Raw genomic sequence first — 18,791 nt, forward strand, 5'->3', positions numbered from 1 at the left:
CCTTGGAACTGGTCTTTCTCTCGAATCCACTTTCCTAGGAATAACAGAGCTGCGGGATAAAAATGCAGCATCATCTTCTACTCAAATATTTAGGAGAAAAGTAATATAATAAGGAGGAGAATGCAAAATTTGAGTGAAAATTTTTTAAACAAAAGTTAAATTGAAATATTTCCCTCTGGCTCCAAAGAAGCAGCTCTGTCCCAAGTCCTGCTCAGCAAAATTAGCACGGGCCAGACATATTTGGCAAAGGATAGACATGGTTTTTTCAAGATGACAGGGGATAGATAAAAAGTCATGGGGCACCTGGGTGGCTCAGTAGGTTAAGCCTCTGCCTTTGGCTCAGGTCATGATTCCAGGGTCCTGGGATCGAGCCCCGCATCAGGCTCTCTGCTCAGCGGGGAGCCTGCTTCCTCATCTCTCTTTCTGCCTGCCTCTCTGCCTACTTGTGATCTCTGTCAAATAAATAAATAAAATCTAAAAAAAAAAAAAAAAAAGTCTTTCTTCCTTTCCCATTCCTCCCAGCTAGAGATTAAAATACATGGGCACCAGCCTCCATGCCCAAGACCCCTTGTAGGAGCCCAAGTAACCACTGTGTGAGTAGAGCCATCTTTCCTATGGGTCCCCTTTATAAAGTGATACCTCCAAGGAAAGGACCATATGTAATCTACTCCCTAACGCTCAGGGCTGACTTCTCCAGCAGACTCAGGAGACAAAGTGCCTTTTTTTTTTTTTTAGTTTACTTCATGTGTCAGCTTGGCTAGCTCACCCAGGGCCCAGATATGTGATTAAACAGTATTCTTCTAGGTGTTTCCATGAGGGTGTTCCTTTCTTTCTTTCTTTTTTAAATTTATTTTTATTTTTCTCACCATAGTACATACCCTCCCCAGTGTCCATCACCCAGCCACCCCATCTCCCCACCCCTCACCCCCAGCAACCCTGAGTTTGTTTCCAGAGCTTAAGAGTCTCTTTTGGTTTGTCTCTGTAGGGGTGTTTCTAGATGAGATTAACCTTTGAATCAGTAGAGGTGCCTGGGGGGCTCAGATGGTTAAGCATCTGCCTTCAGCTCAGGGTCCTGGGATGGAGTCCCACATCGGGCTCCTTGCTTGGCAGAGAGAGCCTGCTTCTCCCTCTCCCTCTGCTGTTCTCCATGCTTGTGCTCTCTTGCTCTTTCTGTCAATAAAATAACATACAAATAAAATATTAATAAATAATAATTTGAATTGGTGGATGGAGTAGAGCGGATTGCCTTCTCCAGTGTGGGTGGGTCTCGTCCAGTCCTTTGGAGGCCTGAATAGGACAAGAAAGGCAGAATAGGGAGAAATCGCTCTCTCTGCCTGCCTTTGAGCTGGCATGTTGATCTTCTCCTGCCTTTGATCTCAGACTTGGACTTGGAGCTTACACCATTAGCTCTCCTGATTCTCAGACCACTGGGTGAGGACTAGAGTGATACTATGTATACACATACTTTTGGTTCTATTTCTTCAGAGAATCTAACCACCACAGATTTCAACCCTGAAGGTGGTTCTAGGGGGACAGAATTTTAAGAATGAGTTTTCTGAACTGGTTCTGGGTGTCTGGAATTTGCTTTCTAATCTGATTAGACTTAAAAATGCTAATGACTATATTTCTGGTAGAAAGAACACTGATAGTCCGTGAAGTAATCTGGCAATAGAGATATGCAAAATTGCTCCATTGGATACTCCTAATCAACCTCTTAGATGCAAGGAGCCAAGTAACGGTGTTTATGAATACTTTCATACCTTTTCATACATTTGGAAAACTAAGGAATATAATGAGGTTGGCCGCTTGCTCCTAGTATCTCTGGATAAAATGCAAGGAAGGGATGAGTTCAGGGGTTGGACCCAGCTCAAATGCTGCCAAATGACCTAAAAGCTTCTGTACGTGCCCTGAAGAGAACCTTATCTCCTCAAGGTGCAGGGCTGAGCCTGCTGAAAATCAGGCACAGAATGTTATCCTGCCTGTAGCTGAATTAACAACACAAGTTTAACTCCTACCCTCACAAGGTGTCTACTGTGAAAGTGAAGGCATTGATTGAGAAAGCACAGGATCCTGTAACTTGGAATGGGGACATGTAATAGGACCTTGATGAACTAGGGACCTTGAGCTCCCACATTCTGAAGAGTCTTCTTTGCCAGAGGAAGCAGCCTCCCCACTTCCAATAGTAGCCTTTCCCTCTCATCTGAGGGGACTAGCCCTGCATGGCCTAAAGAAGCTGTAATGTCCTCCCCTGAGGCATTGCCATGCAAGACAATGCTGATTCTCCTCAGGACCCACTCCCATCACCTCTCTGCTTCTTGACCTACAGCCAGACACAAGTCCCAGTGGACCCCTAAAGAGGAGCTACAAAATGGGACCCATGAGGAGGTGTGCTATGCTTCAAAAGAACTATCTGAGTTTTCTAACTTATGCAGACAGAAATCTGGGGAAGGTATGTGTGAATGAATCCTGGGAGTGTAGGATAATGGTGGAAAGAATGTAAAGGTGGATCAGGCCAAATTCATTGACATGGGTTCACTAAGCAGAAATTCTGCATTTAATGTCTCAGCTAAGGGAGTCATAAAGGACTCTAACAGTTTGTCTGAAATATGAACCAAAAGGTGGACCCACAGTAAGTGAATTAGAAATGCCTTGCCAGCAATGTCCACAATAGCCAAACTATGGAAAGAACCTAGATGTCCATCAACAGATGAATGGATAAAGAAGATGTGGTATATATATATATATATATATATATATATATATAATGGAATGCTATGCAGCCATCAAAAGAAATGAAATCTTGCCATTTGAAATGACATGGATGGAACTAGAGGGCATTATGCTTAGCAAAATAAGTCAATCGGAGAAAGACAATTATGATCTCCCTGATATGAGGAAGTTGAGAGGCAACATAGGGGGTTTGGGGGTAGGAAAAGAGTAAATGAAACAAGATGGGATCAGAAGGGAGACAAACCATAAAAGACTCTTTTTTTTTTTTTTAAAGATTTTATTTATTTATTTGACAGACAGAGATCACAAGTAGGTAGAGAGGCAGGCAGAGAGAGAGAGAGGAGGAAGCAGGCTTTCTGCGGAGCAGACAGCCCGATGTGGGGCTCGATCCCAGGACACTGGGATTCTGACCTGAGCCGAAGGCAGAGGCTTTAACCCACTGAGCCACACAGGCACCCCAACCATAAAAGACTCTTAATCTCACAAAACAAACTGAGGGTTGCTGGGGGGAGGGGGGCAGGGAGAGTTGGGATGGTTATGGACTTGGGGAAGGTATGTGCTATGGTGAGTGCTGTGAAGTGTGTAAATCTGGCAATTCACAGACCTGTACCCCTGGGGCTAATAATACATTATATGTTCATTAAAAAATAAAAAATTATAAAAACTTAAAAGAAATGCCTTGCCAGTCTGAGTTTAATGTAGATGAAGAAAGTCAAAGGGTTGGGGAGATCGGCATTTTAGAGTGGATTTGTTATTTAGGATTTACTCACCCACACAGGGAGAGTCCAGAAGACATACCTTCCACCACGGCTGTGATAAATCAATTTGTGAAGGGAGCCCAGGCATCCTTGAGGAACTCTGGAATCATTCTTCTCAGTAGGCCAGACCTCATCATCTTGACCGTAGTCACTGAATCAGGAAAACTAGGTGCAGTGGGAGTAATTGGATCCTGGAATGGTAGAGGTCAAATGTCCGCCTTCAACTGCCAGAGGTCACGCAGGCATGGTTGTGGTAAAGGGCAGCAGAGAGCCAAATCAGCAGTCAGAGTAGTCTGACTCCCACAGATCCGTGGGGCTGGCTGGGTGATCATGGTGTTCCTTGAAGTGGAACAGATAAGCAGCCTACTAAATTCGCACTCCATCTGTTTGAACAGACACATTCTAGGTCAAATGAGCAAAAGTCCAACCCAAATCATAAAAGCAGAATCACGCCCTCAGTCAGTTCCCAGAGGTGAGCCAGTTTAGAAACTTCTGGGTCTCATGAATGAAGGAGAAGCCAGGTTCCCTTAAGGAAGGAGCGCAACACACTGCTTGAATTTATACCGAGAACCCTTCTCCTCGCCTTGTCATTCCCAAGGGCCCTATGGCCTTTTACTTGACTTAAACTTTTTTTACTTTTTAAAAAGCTTTAACTTCTTACTTTGACTTCTAACTGTACATTGGGAAAAAGGAAGTAATTCGACCCTTCAGGGACTACTGGGCATTGACTTTAAAGTGACATTAATTCCAAGAGACTCAAAAGTGCCTGTGGTCTTCCAGGGCAGGGGCTTGTGGAAGTCTGGTGACAGTGGAGTTTCAACTCAGATTCATTTCTCAGTGGGACCAGTGAGTCCCTGTCTTAGTCCATTCAGGCTGCTGGGGCAAAGTGCCACAGACTGCGTAAACCAAAATGGGCTGCCTACAATTCTGAAAGCTGCAAGTCCAAGACCAGGGTGCCAGCATGCCTGCGTGAGGGCCTTCTTCTGAGCTGCAGACCTCTCACTGGATCCTCACCTGGTGGAAGGAGCTAGGGTGCCCCGGGGAGTCTTTTTCACAAGAGCACTACTCCTAGTCCCTTCCTATGCACGAGGGCTCTACCCTCATGACTTAGCCCCTTCCAAAGCCCCCACCTAGTCATACTTCCACCCTTAAGGGTTAGGATTTCAACTATGAATTTTGAAGAGACGCAGACATTCAGGCCTTTGCAGTCCTCAAGCCCATCCTGTGGTTATCTCCCTAGTTTCAAAAATGCATCATTGGAACAAATATACTCAGCAGCTGGTCCAATCCCCACATTGGTTCTCTGACCTGTGAAGTGAGGATTATTATGGTAGGAAAGGCCAACAGAAGCCACTAGGACTGCCTCCATCTAGAAAAAAAAAAAAGGTAAACAAAAGCACTATCACAGACCTGGAAGGATTGCAGAAATTTGTGCCAAATTAACGTACCCCTGATACCTTACATGCAGCCGTTGGTCTGGCAAATGCTTTTTCCTTGACACCTTTTAGTACACATCACCAGGAGCAGCTTCTTTCAGCTGGCAAGGTCAGCAATATATCATCACTCTCTTCCCTCAGAGGTAGAGCAGTCCTCCAGCCCTATGTCATAATTCAGTTCACAGGGACCTTGGTCATTTTATTCTTCCACAAGATGTCACACTGATCCATTACATTAATGACAGCAGCTGACTGACCTCATGAATGAGAAGTAGCAACTGCTCTAGAGTTATTGGTAAGACATTGCATGTCGGAGGGTAGGAAATAAATCCCATAAAAATCCAAGGGCCTTTTCCCTCAGTGAAATTTCTTGGTGTCCCACGGTGTGAACATGTCAAGATATCCCTGGTAAGGGGATGGATAGTTTGCATCTGGCTCCTTCTGCAACCAAGAAAGAGACACAATGTTTTGGGGGCCTCTAGGTTTTGGAGACAACACGCTACTCATGAGGGTGTTACTCCAGCCCATTTACGAAGGGACCCAAAGTGCTGCTGGTTTTCAGTGGGCTCAGAAAAGAGAAGGCTCTGCCACAGGCCTGGGCCGCCAAAAAAGCTCTTCTGCCACTAGAGCCCTACAAGCCAGTGGAGTGAATGGGGCTTGAAGGGTCAGCAGCAGATAAAGATGCTGTTTGGAGTCCTTGGCAGGCCGTTAGACATGAATCAGCGCTTGGCCTTTAGGACTTTGCAGCAAAGCCCAGAGCCATCCTCCCAAGTTAACTGTTCTCTTTTTGAGAAACAGCCCTTTTTCTGCTCCTGGGCCTCAGCAGAGACAAAGCACTTAGCCACAGGCCACCAGGTTACCAGGCAATGTGAGCTCAGATGGTATAGGACCCACCAATCCCTGCTGGTGTGCTCCATCATCAAACAGACATAATATGGACGGGATCCTGCTTGAGGTGACAGACCCTGGCCTGAAGGCAGAAGCAAGTTATAACACAGAGAACTGACCCAGAACCAGATGGCCTCCAGCCCGGGTTCCCTGACCTCTCTCTCCCAGTCCACACGCATAGCCTCACAGGGAGTTCCCTGCCATCAGTGGACAGAGGAAGAGAAGACACAGGCCTGGTTTCCAGATGGTTCTGCGTGATATGCAGTTACCTGGATGTGGTCGGCCATGGTGCTGCAGCCCCTCTCTGGGACAACCCTGAAAGCAGTGGTGAAGGGAAATCCTCCCAGCGGGCAGAAGTTGGGCAGCACCCCTGGGTTTTCACTTTGTTTGGAAGGAGAAATACCAGACATGTGATTAAATATCGATCCATGGTCTGTGGCCAGTGGTTTGGCTGGATGGTCAGGGATTTGGGACAAGCATGATTGGAAAATTGGTGACAAGGAAATTTGAGGCAGAATTATGTGGATAAACTTCTCTGAATAGAGGGACGGTGGGAAACGTGAAGATATTTGTGTCCCGTGTGAATTCTCACCGAAGGATGACCTCAGGGGAGGAGAATTTTAATATTCAAATGGATAGGATGACATGTCCTGTGGATACCAGCTGGCCTCTTTCTGCAGCCACCCCACTGTCTCCCAACAGGCTCGTGAACAAAGTGGCCATGGTGGCTTTCCAGGGCTCAGCAGCCTGGGTATGGCCACTGATGAGTGCCTCAACTGCTGGCAACAGGGACACACCCCAGCCCCTGACAGGGCAACACCTCCAGGGTGGTGAGGGGTAGGTTGATGACCTAGAACCCCTTTGGTCATGGAAGAGGCTTTAAAAAAAAGCATTTTGTTCTTTCTAGAATAGACACTCTGGACCCAGATTTGCCTTGTCTGTCATGCCACGCTTCTGCTAACACTACCATCCATGCACTTACAGAATGCCTGACGCAACCACCATGGTATCCCACCCAGCGTTGCTTCTGACCAAGGAGCAGCAAAAGAAGGGCCACAATATGTCAGTGCTCTTGGAATTCACTAGTCTTACCATGGTCCCCACCACACTGGAGCATGTGGTTTGACAGAACAGTGGAATGATCTTATGAACACTCAGTTATAATGCCAGTTAGGTGGCGATACCTTGCAGGGCTGGGGTGAAGTTTTCCAGAAGGCTCTATCAACTCTGAATTAGGGTTAATATATGGGACTGTTTCCCCCATAGCCAGGATTCATAGGTCCAGGAATCAAGAGATGGAAATGGGAGGGGCACCTCTCGTTACCCCTAGTTGCTCACTAGCCAGATTTTTGCTTCCTGTTCCCATGACCTTAAGCTCTGCTGGCCTAGAGGTCTTGGTCCCAAAGGGAGGAATGTTTTCACCAGGAGGCACGACAATGATTCCATTGAACTGGAAGTTACGATTACAGCCCAGCCCTTTCAGACCCCTCATGTCCCCGAATCAACAGGCAGAGAAGAGAGTTACTGTGCCGACTAGGGTGATTGGTCTTCACTAACAAGGGAAAATTGGGCTGCGAATGCACAAAGGAGGTAAAGAAGAATATGTCTGGAAGATAGGAGATCTCTAAGGGAGTCCCTTGGTATTACCATGCCTTATGAGTAAGGTCAGCGACAAACTACAACAACCCAATCCAGGCAGGACTGCTAAAGGCCCAGACCCTACAGGAATGAAGGTTTGGGTCACCCCACCAGATGAAGAGCTGTGACTAACTGAGGTGATTGCTGAAAGTAAAAGGAATACAGAAGGGCTAGTGTAAGGAAATCATTATAAGTACCAGCTCTGACCACATGACCAGTTACAGAAATGAGGACATAAGATGTATTATCTTTATATGATAGTTTTTAAGATTTGTTGATTTTACATCATAGTAATCAAGTTATAGGATATCAGGAAGAAGAAGAAATATCTTTAAGGGAGTTTACCTCCTCTTCTGGGGAAGGAATTAGTGCATTTTTGGTTGTTTGCAAGATTGTTGTATCATGTTAGGCAGACTTATGGCCTTTTTATTGTCTTTATTTGGAGAATAAGTTTGGTTTAAGGAGATGTACACAGATGCCAAGTTGATGAGGAGTGGACTTGTGATGGTTAGTTTTATGGGTCAATATGACTGGGCTGCTGCGTGCCCAGATATTTGGTTAAACATTATCCTGGAAATGTCTGTGAAGATGTTTCTGGATGAGATGAACTTTTTTTAAATAAATACTTTATTTATTTATTTATTTGACAGACAGAGATCGCAAGTAAGCGAGAGGGAGGCAGAGAGAGAGGAGGAAGCAGGCTTCCCGCTGAGCAGAGAGCCCAATCGGGGCTTGATCTCAGGACCCTGGGATCATGACCCGAGGGGAAGGCAGAGGCTTAACCCACTGAGCCACCCCAGAGGTGAACTTTTGAATCCATAGATCCGCGTAAAGCAGGTTGTCCTCCCCGATGTGCGTAGGTCACATACCATCTGCTGGAAGCGCGAATAGAACAAAAAGGCAGAGTAAGGGAGAATTCGCTCTCTCTGCCTGATTCTTTGAACTGGCACATTGATTTTTCTCCTGCCTTTGATAGTACACTTGGACTGGAACTTAGACCATCGGCTCTCCTGGGTCTTTGCCTTGCTGACTGCAGATTGTAGGGCCTCTGGGCCTCCAATACTGCATGAGCCAATTCCTGATAATAAATCTCTTTATGTGTCTATATATCTCCTATTGGTTCTTTTTCTCTGGAGAACCCAGACGAATGCAGTCCCACGACACTTGTAGGGACCCATGAAAGTGTTTTAATTTTAATTTCTTTTAAAATCAGGAGATGAGGGCGCCTGGGTGGCTCAGTGGGTTAAGCCGCTGCCTTCGGCTCAGGTCATGATCTCAGGGTCCTGGGATCGAGTCCCGCATCGGGCTCTCTGCTCGGCAGGGAGCCTGCTTCCCTCTCTCTCTCTCTGCCTGCTTCTCTATCTACTTGTGATTTCTCTCTGACAAATAAATAAATAAAATCTTTTAAATAAATAAATAAATAAATAAATAAATAAATAAATAAATAAAATCAGGAGATGAGGGACCCCTGGGTGGCTCAGTTGGTTGGACGACTGCCTTCAGCTCAGGTTATGATCCCGGAGTCCCAGGATCGAGTCCTGCATCGGGCTCCCAGCTCCACGGGGAGTCTGCTTCTCCCTCTGACTTTCTCTTTGCTCCTGCTCTCTCTCACTGTCTCTCTCTCAAATAAATAAATAAAATCTTAAAAATAAATAAATAAAATTAAAAAATAAAATAAAATAAAATCAGGAGATGAATATAATAACGATGAATATATACAAAATGAGTCAAGGCCAAATTATGTATTTCTTTATGCCAATGGAGTTATAAAATATAATTTTAAGTGTATTTTTATGGAGGAATGAGCCCATAAAGGCTCAAGTGCCTGTGTCCCATGAAAGCCATAATGTGACCGTGCTAACACTCCACGGTGCCCCACCCATGAGGACTGGGAGTCTTTTGGCCTGAGATCCAAAGTCTACCCATTGGTTTGGGGGTTGACCAGGATGGTGTTTCTGTGGCCTTGTACTCACCTTGAAGAAGAGCTGTTGTCCTTGAGCTCTATTTATTAATAGAACTATGTGTGTTTCTAGGGGTGAAATGGGTCTACCACTATAGAAAGCTGAGTAAACCAGAACGGGGCAGAGGAGAGTACTAGCTTCTCCTCTGAAAAGAAGATAACTATCAAGGAGCACCTTCCCTGCCCCCACCATCAGTTTTCCTCTGTGTCCTGTCCTGGTTCTTATCTAATTAGGCTGACTTCTCTTCCCCAAAAGATCAGGACAAAATATTTAGTAAGCCCACACTATGTGTCAGATACTCCTCAGGGCAGAGATAAACACCTGGATGCTCACAGCCTTTGCAGGCAAACAGCCTCATAAACAAGCTGTTAGAGCACAGAGCCCAAAGTGCTATGCACAGGTCCATTTTAATTCTGCCTGGTTGAACCGGGAAGTCTTCACAGAGGAGGAAGCAAATGTACATTCGGAACACCCTGTCACAGAAGACCTACCACCACCACAAAATATTCTGTGCCCTAAGACCATTTTACTCACTTGCAATCTGACAGGGAAAGAAGGGCCAGAAGAACAGTCCAAGCAGATGGCTGGGCCCAGGCAAGGGGGAAGAGGGCCAGGTTCTGGGGGTGGCAGGGAGTCCCGTTGAGTCAGAAATGGGAGTATAACCATGGCATGGCCCCAATCAAGCCTCTTATCCCAAAGAAGGAAATAGGTACTAAGACAAGGAGTATCCTTGTCTTTTGTGGGAGGAGGGTGGCCTCTTAAGTGATTGTGATAAAATGTGTGTCCAGAGTGTTTTTAGGGCTCTAGCTATAAACATCTCAGCTGGTTTATGAACTATATAGCATAATATGGTATAATGAAAAAATATTTTGGGGGACTTTGTCCAGGGTTTCTGGCACAAAGCTCCTAAAAACTTTGCAATTCACTGGTAGAAACGCCTGTTGTTGTTCAGCATGACCCTTCTGAACACACCTGAGTTTATGCCGATGACATGACTCAGGGCAGAGTCTCCAGCTTGCCTCAGGATGGGGGCTGATTGCCCGAAAGACCAAACCATGACTAGAGGGTGGGAATTTTCAGCCCCACCTCCCAAACTTTTAGGAATAGAAGGGGGACTGGAGATTGAGTTATAAAAACTCTGGAATGATGAGATTCTGAGAACTTCCAGATTGGCACAAAAGCTCCACCCCCCACCCCACCCCCCACCGCACCCTCATCCTTTGCTCTGTGTATCTCTCCCATTTGGCTGGTCTCAAGTTGTATCATTTATAATGAAATGGTAGTCATAAGTCAAGCACTGTTTTTAATTCTATGAGTCAGTCCAGTAAATCATCGAACTTGTGGGGAGTCATGGAAACCTCTGAATTTATAATTGGTCAGGCAAAAGCAAGGGTCTTCTGGGGACTCCACTTGCAGCTGATATTTAAAGTAGGGACAGTTTATAGGACCAAGTCCTTTAGTTTGTGGGATCTGATGCTAACTCCAGGTAGATAGTGTCGGAATTGAATCGAATTGAATTGAGTTGAATTGAATTATAGACACGAAGGTGGTGACACAGAATCAGAGAATGGATGTGGAAAAACAACACATATTTGGTGTTGGGAAAAAAACACACATGGGAGTCAGAAAAAAGCCATGCATGTAGAAATTACAACTCATAAGGAAACATCATCAGCCGGGTTTAAGGAAGACAATTTACAAAGCAGCTCAGGGACTTGACTTTGCTTACAACTAATGCAAAGTCCTCTTGGTTTTTAGAGCCAAGCTGATGAGAGATACAGTCCCCAAACCAGAACATCCCAGGAAAAACTCAATCTTCTTTTTAAAAATTTTTTTAAAAGATTTGATTTATTTATTTGACAGACAGAGACCACAAGTAGGCAGAGAGGCAGGCAGAGAGAGAGGAGGAAGCAGGCTCGCCGCTGAGCAGAGAACCCAATGTGGGGCTCCATCCCAGGACCCTGGGATCATGACCCGAGCAGAAGGCAGAGGCTTTAACCCACTGAGCCACCCAGGTGCCCTCGATCTTCTTTTTATTCTGATGGCAATCTGGGAGGCCCAGATAGAGGCATTGTAGTATCCAGGGTCCCTAGTTTCTATCCTCTCCATCCACGGGAGTGATATCAGAGGACAGCTCCTGGAGCTTCATGGCCTGGAAGCTCACTGGAGACTGTTCCTTCTGGAAAGACGTGGAAGGAGGAAGAAGGACCCCAGGTGCCAGACTGCCTCTCCTACAGATGTCCTCTTTGTTTTGGGGCAAGTTTTCCCATCTTGGCCTTCTCATCTGTTTTCTCTTCTGTAAGACAAAGGGTACTGGACTTGATGATTTGTTAAATTCCCCCTAGCATTAAGATTGGGCTCCATGGCTCTAACCTATGGAAGATGTCCAGAGATTACAAGAGGACACAGGGAAAGAAAAGACATGGGGTTTATCCCATTGAATCTCAATCAGTGTTGAATAAAGGAATTCTTCAGAAAAGAAAATAGACCCAAATTACTCTGACTCCAACCCTGAGCCAGATGCCCTCCATGAAATCAGAGAATTAGATAGGGTGCTGGCCCCAGGGCAGCAGGGGTGGTTAACAGAGTGATTAGAAGGGAGTGCTGTCAAGCATCTTACCATTTGGGTCCCAGTTTCCCAGTGTAACCTTTCTCAGGAGGAGCAGCACGGTCACCACTCATTACATTTTCAAGGGCCTGCTAGTCTGATGAACCGTTAAGACACTGAAAGCTCATTTGATATGCACATGACACAGAGCAGGGAGGGAGAGCTGCTAGGGTGATGGTAGAGTCAGGATCCAAAAATACGTCTGCTGACGTGCAAGATGGGTTGAAGTTAACAAGATTATGTTTAGCAGGGAGAAATGAGAATCCCAAACTCAGATCTAAAAAGACCAACTAGACCAGGGGTTGGTAAACCATGGCCTATGTGTCAAATCCAAACTGCAGTCATTTTTGTAAGATCAGATTTATTAGAACACAGCCACGTTCATTTATTTATCTACTACCTGTGGCTGCTTTCAACGTTACAATTATGATGTTACAACATTGCTTAGTTGCACCGGGATTGTATGGTCCACAGTGTCTAAAATATTGCTGTCAGAAGTCACTTGAATTAGACAAGGAAGTCCAGATGGGGAGATTTGAATTTATAACAGCTCTAGTGAAAAGATTCAAAAAAGAAAGTGTGTGATCATTTAGTCTCCATCAATAGCATTATAATGTGAAGACAGAAATGTATTAGATAACTAGTCTCCTTTAGATGTATGTGACCAAGAGTCATCTAAGAGTAGCTCAGCACAAGAGGAATGTCCTAGAGGGAGGCCGTGGTAGTGTTTTGCATAGCAAAGAAGAACTTAGAGAAAGCAATGACCATCCAGAGCGGTCTAATCAGGAACTTTCTCCCCATCTCTCCCCTCTCCTGCCTGTGACTGCTTCTCTCAGTACAGACCAGCTTTCTGCACACAGCCAAGAAACATGGTGACAGCAAGTGTCCTCTCCCAAGTTTGACAGTTTTCATCAATCTTGGTTTTGTCTCTTCTCCCCCAGCACATAGAAAGATGACCTCTCCCTCTCCCCTGCAGTTAATTAAGTGACACTTTAGACTGAAACCTGACTGGAGAAGGAGGCAGGGGTGCGGTAGTGATAGGCATCCCTTTCAGGCAGAAGCCATTCAGAGCAGACAGGACTTCTCCATGTCCCCCATCCCTCTATTCCTTTCAGCCCCATCTTTGCAGCTGGAAGTGAAAGACTTTTAAGGATAGAGCTGCAGGACAGAAGGATCTTGGATCCCTGAATCACCACTTGGAGAAGAGCTTCCCAGGAGAAGTACCCAGCCCCCATTAGACTTTGCATGGAAAGGAAATACATTTTCATTGGATTAAGCCACTAACATCTCGGGATTGATTCATTTCTGCAGCATAGACTACTCCGTCCTGATAATGTAGCTGCCGATAGCTGCTAAATTTTGTATCTCATAGTTTTAGTCGCCAGAGAGGCACTCAGATCCCCAGATCCCGAGAAATGAGTTGATTGGAGCAGCTTAAATATAGTGTCAACCTCTTGGCCAATCAGCTGGCCTTGGGGGCGGAGTCATAGCCGAACGTGGCAGGCCCTACGAGGACCCTGTGAATGGAGTTTTCCGGGGTGCTGTTTCCAGAAGAAAGCCTGGGGAGTTGGAGGGCGTGGAGAGAAGAAATGGCAAAGATAAACCATATATAGTGTCTCCGCCTACCAGGCACTGGAGTCTTATGCTCTGAGAATAGTATTTTGAAAGGGATCCCGAGCTGAGATTCCTGGAAAATCTATTAGGACAGATTGGGAAAAGGGAGGAGAGTGGTGAGGGGAAAAGCCTCAAAGAACTCTGACCTAAGAGGTAGAATGAAAGGACATGAGGATGTTTAATCTCGAAAAGAGAAGAGTTAACAGGGACACCAGAACTCTCTGCAAGTTGGTAAAACACTGTCCCATGAGAGGGACCCTTAGCCCCAGAAGGTGGACATGACAGAAAAGTCACACTGCAGCCCAACTTCAGGAAGAACTTCTGTTTGGGCCAGCCAGGAGGGGCTCAGACTCTCCTAGCCCTAGCTGGAGCCTTAGGCGAGGCTGAAGGGTCATTACGAGGGCACACCAGCCAGCAGGCCCAGAGCTGCTGAAGAGGACGTGACGGCATTCTGTCCTTGCTGCCCATTCCCCTCCAGTACTGAGATTCTCAGAAGTACTTTAAATTGGTCACCAGTGTGACTAAGAAGCCAAGCAAACTTTGATGTGGGGGAAGACACAACCTATCAGTGTGGTCCACACAGTCCAGAAGCCCACCTCCTTCTCGCAGCACCCTGGAACTCTGTGAGAGGGCCACTGGACACCCAGGAGACCCTAGAGGGATGCTTTTTCACTACCCCAGCTGCTGATCCTGAAGCCAAGGCTAGGAGGCAGGGTATGGCAGTTGGTAGGGGGGCAAGGAGGCGAGATCTGTCCGCAACGGTCCCAGCAGCTTGTGGGGTGATGGGCAGAGACGACACACTCTCAGAAACAACTTAGAGCTAAGATAGTGTTACACTGTGTAGAATCAGGGGTCTTCTCCCCTCGTTTTATGGATGAAGCCCAAGCGACCATATGATTTAAGCTGCTGGCAGGGCCAGGATCAGAATTGCACTCTTCAGGTCTCACAGGAAGCAGGGCGGTGAGCGCAGACCAGAGCTAGACCCCCTGACTCTGCTACCTACCAGCTCTGTGACCTTGGGCAAGTTAACTTACCTCTCTGCACCCAGTTTCTCAATTATAAGATGTAACTAGAGGGGCGGTTGGGTGGCTCAGTCAGTTAAGCATCTGACTCTTGATCTCAGCTCAGGTGCTGATCCCGGGGTCCTGAGTTCAAGCCCCACACTAGGCTCTGTGCTGGGTGTACTGCCTACTTAAAAACAAACAAACAAACACATGTAACTAGAGATAGCGTATACCTCAGAGGACTGTATTGAGGATTGGATTTCCAGGGCTCACAGGTCGTATAGACAGGAAGAGGCACATTCAGGGCTTGAACCGAGATCTGCATGATCCTGAAAATGGAGTGTCTCCTGGCCCCTCCCTCAGCCCACAAAAGGAAATCTTTTCAATTATCTCAGGGACATAACTTGGTCAAGCCCATTTGAGCTAGAAGTTTGAGAAGTTTCTGTTCTCACACATGGGGAAACTGAGGCACAGACTGTCACAGTGACATATCACCTTAGGAAGAGGAATAGAGTAGTGAAGCCTGCATCAGATGTCTTTTGAGTCCAGTTACCGAGGTGAAAGATAACCCCAAGTTGCAGGATAATGGGCCTGGGCAGCAGCTTGGCCCTAGGACTCTGTGTCAAAGAGCCTGGATTGGGCCCAGCTGCCCTTTCCCTGGTTTCAGTTGCACCATGAGCCTGTCCGCCACCGAACAAAGCAAGCCCTTGAGAGATGAAGCAAGAGAGCAGGGGTAGGCAGCAGTAGGAAGAGTACCCTGGCAGCCAGCTGGTGAGACAGCAAGTCTGCTGGAGGCTCCGAGCCCTGCCGGGAATATCTCACTTTGGCTTTGCAGGGCCCTGGGACGCTGACTTGCTGAATCCTTACCCACCTTCCCTAGATCTGGCTGACGCCATCCTGCCCATCGGGGTAGTATAAATAGATTTCAACTGCACCTATTTTTTTTGCCCAAAAGTTGCTGATGGATTTAACTGTTCCTAATCCTGTGCCAGGTTGGGGTGATGTCCCTGTCTCTGCAATGGTGGGTCAGAGGCTCAGTGGTAGGATGGGAAGTCGGGGAGGAGAGGAGGGGCTGCTGAGTCAGCCATGTGCACGGGCACGGCCATCTGCCAGGCCTTGGCTGAGGCTCCCAAGCTGCCAAGGGAGTGCCACAGAAGATGAGCCTGGTGTAGAGCTCAGCCGAGAGCAGTGAGGGCATAAGAGGCAATACGGGTGTCTGTCATTACGGATCCTGCCACTTACCCGCTGGCAGACATTTGGTAAATTCGTGTCGTTAAGCCTCAGTTTGCTTCTCTGCAAAATGGGAAAGAATCATGCCTCCATCTCAGGAGGATCTTTGAAAAGATACCAGATCATCAGATATACCAGCAGCAGAGCAAGGGCTTCAGAGCAGAACGAGGTGGGCATAATAGCCTGGCTTCCAGGTCAAAGTGCCTGGGTTCGGAGCTTGGCTCTGTCACTTCCTGGCTACTTGGCCTGGGGGCGGGGGGCGGGGGAGGAGCACTCTTCGCTCCTCAGTTTTCCCACCTATAAAATAGACATAGTCATAGTTAAGTGCTTCAGGCAATCATTATGAGGATCGAAATGGCTTAATAGTTGCAAAACCCTGAGAACAGCGGTTGGCACATAATACATGAGAATCTGTTAAGTACCAGATGTCCTATGGCATCCATGTAAACTCATGCAACTTCACCTGTTGAAATTTCTTTTCAGCATTGGGTAAATAAATCTTCCTTGAAACTGTCATCCCTCCCTCCTACTAAGGCTGGTGTTCTAAATCCTTCTTTCCTTCATGTAACACTAACTGCATCACATCCCCTGACCTTTCTCTTTCCCAGCCTTCTGGCTCCCTTCTCCTCCACTGTCCCCTCTCTCCTGTTTGCAGCACTGGGCTCAGCTTCCTGAGTGCACAGAAATTCAACTATCTGTCCAATGGGTTCATGATCCATTCATCGGACACTAATGGGGACACCATCCTAGGCACTGTGCTAGGTCCTAGTGGCAACAGATGAATAGCCAGAGATGAGGAGGCCAAAAAGGAAGAAAACAGATTGTTAAAGTAGACTTCGACAAGTTCAACAATGAGGGAAGCCCTGAATCCCATGGGAATCCAAAGGTGGGCCCTGACCTAGGACTGGAGGGTTGGCAATGGTCTCCTGGAGGAGGGGCATCTCCTACAGGACACCCCGCCCTGGCCCAGGACACCCACTGAGCACGTCCAAGTTTATTCCCTCACTCCTTACTTCCCAGCACATTCCCTGCCACCACTGGGCCTTTCACACGGCATCCCTCCTCCTACAGTAGTCTGTGGCTCACAGTTAATGACTTTCTTTGTTTAGCTCTTGGTTCAAATGGGATTTCCCCAGGTCGCTTCCACTGACCTCCCTGGCTAGGTCCAATCTCCCCATAAGAGACACCCCTAGTGGGGCGCCTGGGTGGCTCAGTGGGTTAAGCCGCTGCCTTCGGCTCAGGTCATGATCTCGGGGTCCTGGGATCGAGTCCCGCATCGGGCTCTCTGCTCAGCAGAGGGCCTGCTTCCCTCTCTCTCTCTCTCTGCCTGCCTCTCTGTCTACTTGTGATCTCCCTCTGTCAAATAAATAAAAATAAAATCTTTAAAAAATATATATATTTAAAAAAAAAAGAGACACCCCTAGAACTTCGTACCCCCATTTTATAGCCCTGACTACCTTATATGACTATTCAGTTCCCAGCCGCTGCAGATCAAACACAAGGTTAAATGAACAGCTGAATGACTGCATGAACACATAAGCAATGAGTAAAGCAGGGCAGTACGTATATTAATTCTGAAAGATGATGGAAATTACAACTTTTTATTCTTTTATTTTATTTTATTTATTTATTTGAGAGAGAGAGAGAGAGACCACAAGTAGGCAGAGAGGCAGGCAGAGAGAGAGGAGGAAGCAGGCTCCCTGCCGAGCAGAGAGCCCGATGTGGGGCTTGATCCCAGGACCCTGAGATCATGACCTGGGCGGAAGGCAGAAGCTTAACCCACTGAGCCACCCAGGCGCCCCTGTGACTTCGTTTTAAAGTCAGTTATAATAATCCCTTCTTTATAATAACTCTCATTTATTATAGTACACATTGCAAAAATTTCACTTGTTTACTCCTCCGCTCACAAATATTAATGAAGCACCTGTTTGGGGGCAGACACTGTTCTCAGCACTGGGATGAGAAAGCAGCAAAGAGTTCGCCACGTGCCCTGCCTCTGGACTTTGTATTTGGATGGAAAGCAAGTGAAGAGACAAAGGCATGAGGACAGAAATCGGGCTTTGGGCATACCTGGATGGCTCAGTTATTAGGTGCCTGCCTTCAGCTCAGGTCATGATCCCTGACCTGGGATTGATGTGGATCAAGCCCCTCATCAGGCTGCCTGCTCAGCAGGGGGCTTCCTTCTCCCTCTCCCTCTGCTGTTCCCCCTGCTTATGCTCTCTCTCTGTCGAGTAAATAAATCTTTTAAAAAAGAAGGAAGAGGGGTCCCTTGGTGGCTCGTGATCCCAGGGTCCGGGGTTTGAGCCCGTGGCAAGCTCCCTGCTCAGCGGGGAGCCTGCTTCTGCCTCTCCCACTCCCCCTGCTTGTGTTCCCTCTCTTGCTGTGTCTCTCTCTGTCAAATAAACAAAATCTTAAAAAGAAAAAAAAAAAAAGAAGGAAGAAAGAAAGGAATAGAGGGAGGGAAGAAGGGAGGAAGGAAGGAAGGAAGGAATGAACGAATCAGGCTTTGGAAAGTGACTCCTTGTCACAACCCACAGCCACAGACCTTCATAGCTCATCCTGTCCTCTTGGATATCACCATGAGAAGGATGGCATTGACTCAAGAAATATAGGAAATGGGGTGTCTGGGTGGCTCAGTCATTGAGCATCTGCCTTCAACTCAGGTCTTGAGCCCCGGGTCCTGGAATCGAGCCCCACATCGGGCCCCTTGCTTGGCGGGAAGCCTGCTTCTCCCTCTCTCACTCCCCCTGCTTGTGTTTCCTCTCTAGCTGTGTCTCTCTCTGTGTCAAATGAATAAATAAAATGTTTTAGAAAGGAAAAAAAGGAAAAGAAATACAGGAGAACTCCTTGAGAAAGTCCAGCTGGCGGCCTGGGCTTGAGTCACCTTGTACGGGCTCTCTAGCACAGACCAGCCAGGGGAAGGG

General features: G+C 46.9%; 1 long non-coding RNA gene across 1 annotated transcript; it reads right to left on the bottom strand.

Annotated features, from left to right (window-relative positions):
* Positions 1-11,665: 11,665 nt before the first annotated feature.
* On the bottom strand, positions 11,666-12,167 carry LOC116590038. Its single transcript, XR_004285505.1, has 2 exons — positions 12,032-12,167; positions 11,666-11,707 (listed from the first exon to the last, which is right to left on the bottom strand). It is a non-coding gene; the product is annotated as an uncharacterized LOC116590038 (long non-coding RNA).
* Positions 12,168-18,791: the final 6,624 nt, after the last annotated feature.

The sequence above is a fragment of the Mustela erminea genome, chromosome 5 (assembly GCF_009829155.1).
Source record: "Mustela erminea isolate mMusErm1 chromosome 5, mMusErm1.Pri, whole genome shotgun sequence".
Lineage (NCBI taxonomy): Eukaryota > Metazoa > Chordata > Mammalia > Carnivora > Mustelidae > Mustela > Mustela erminea.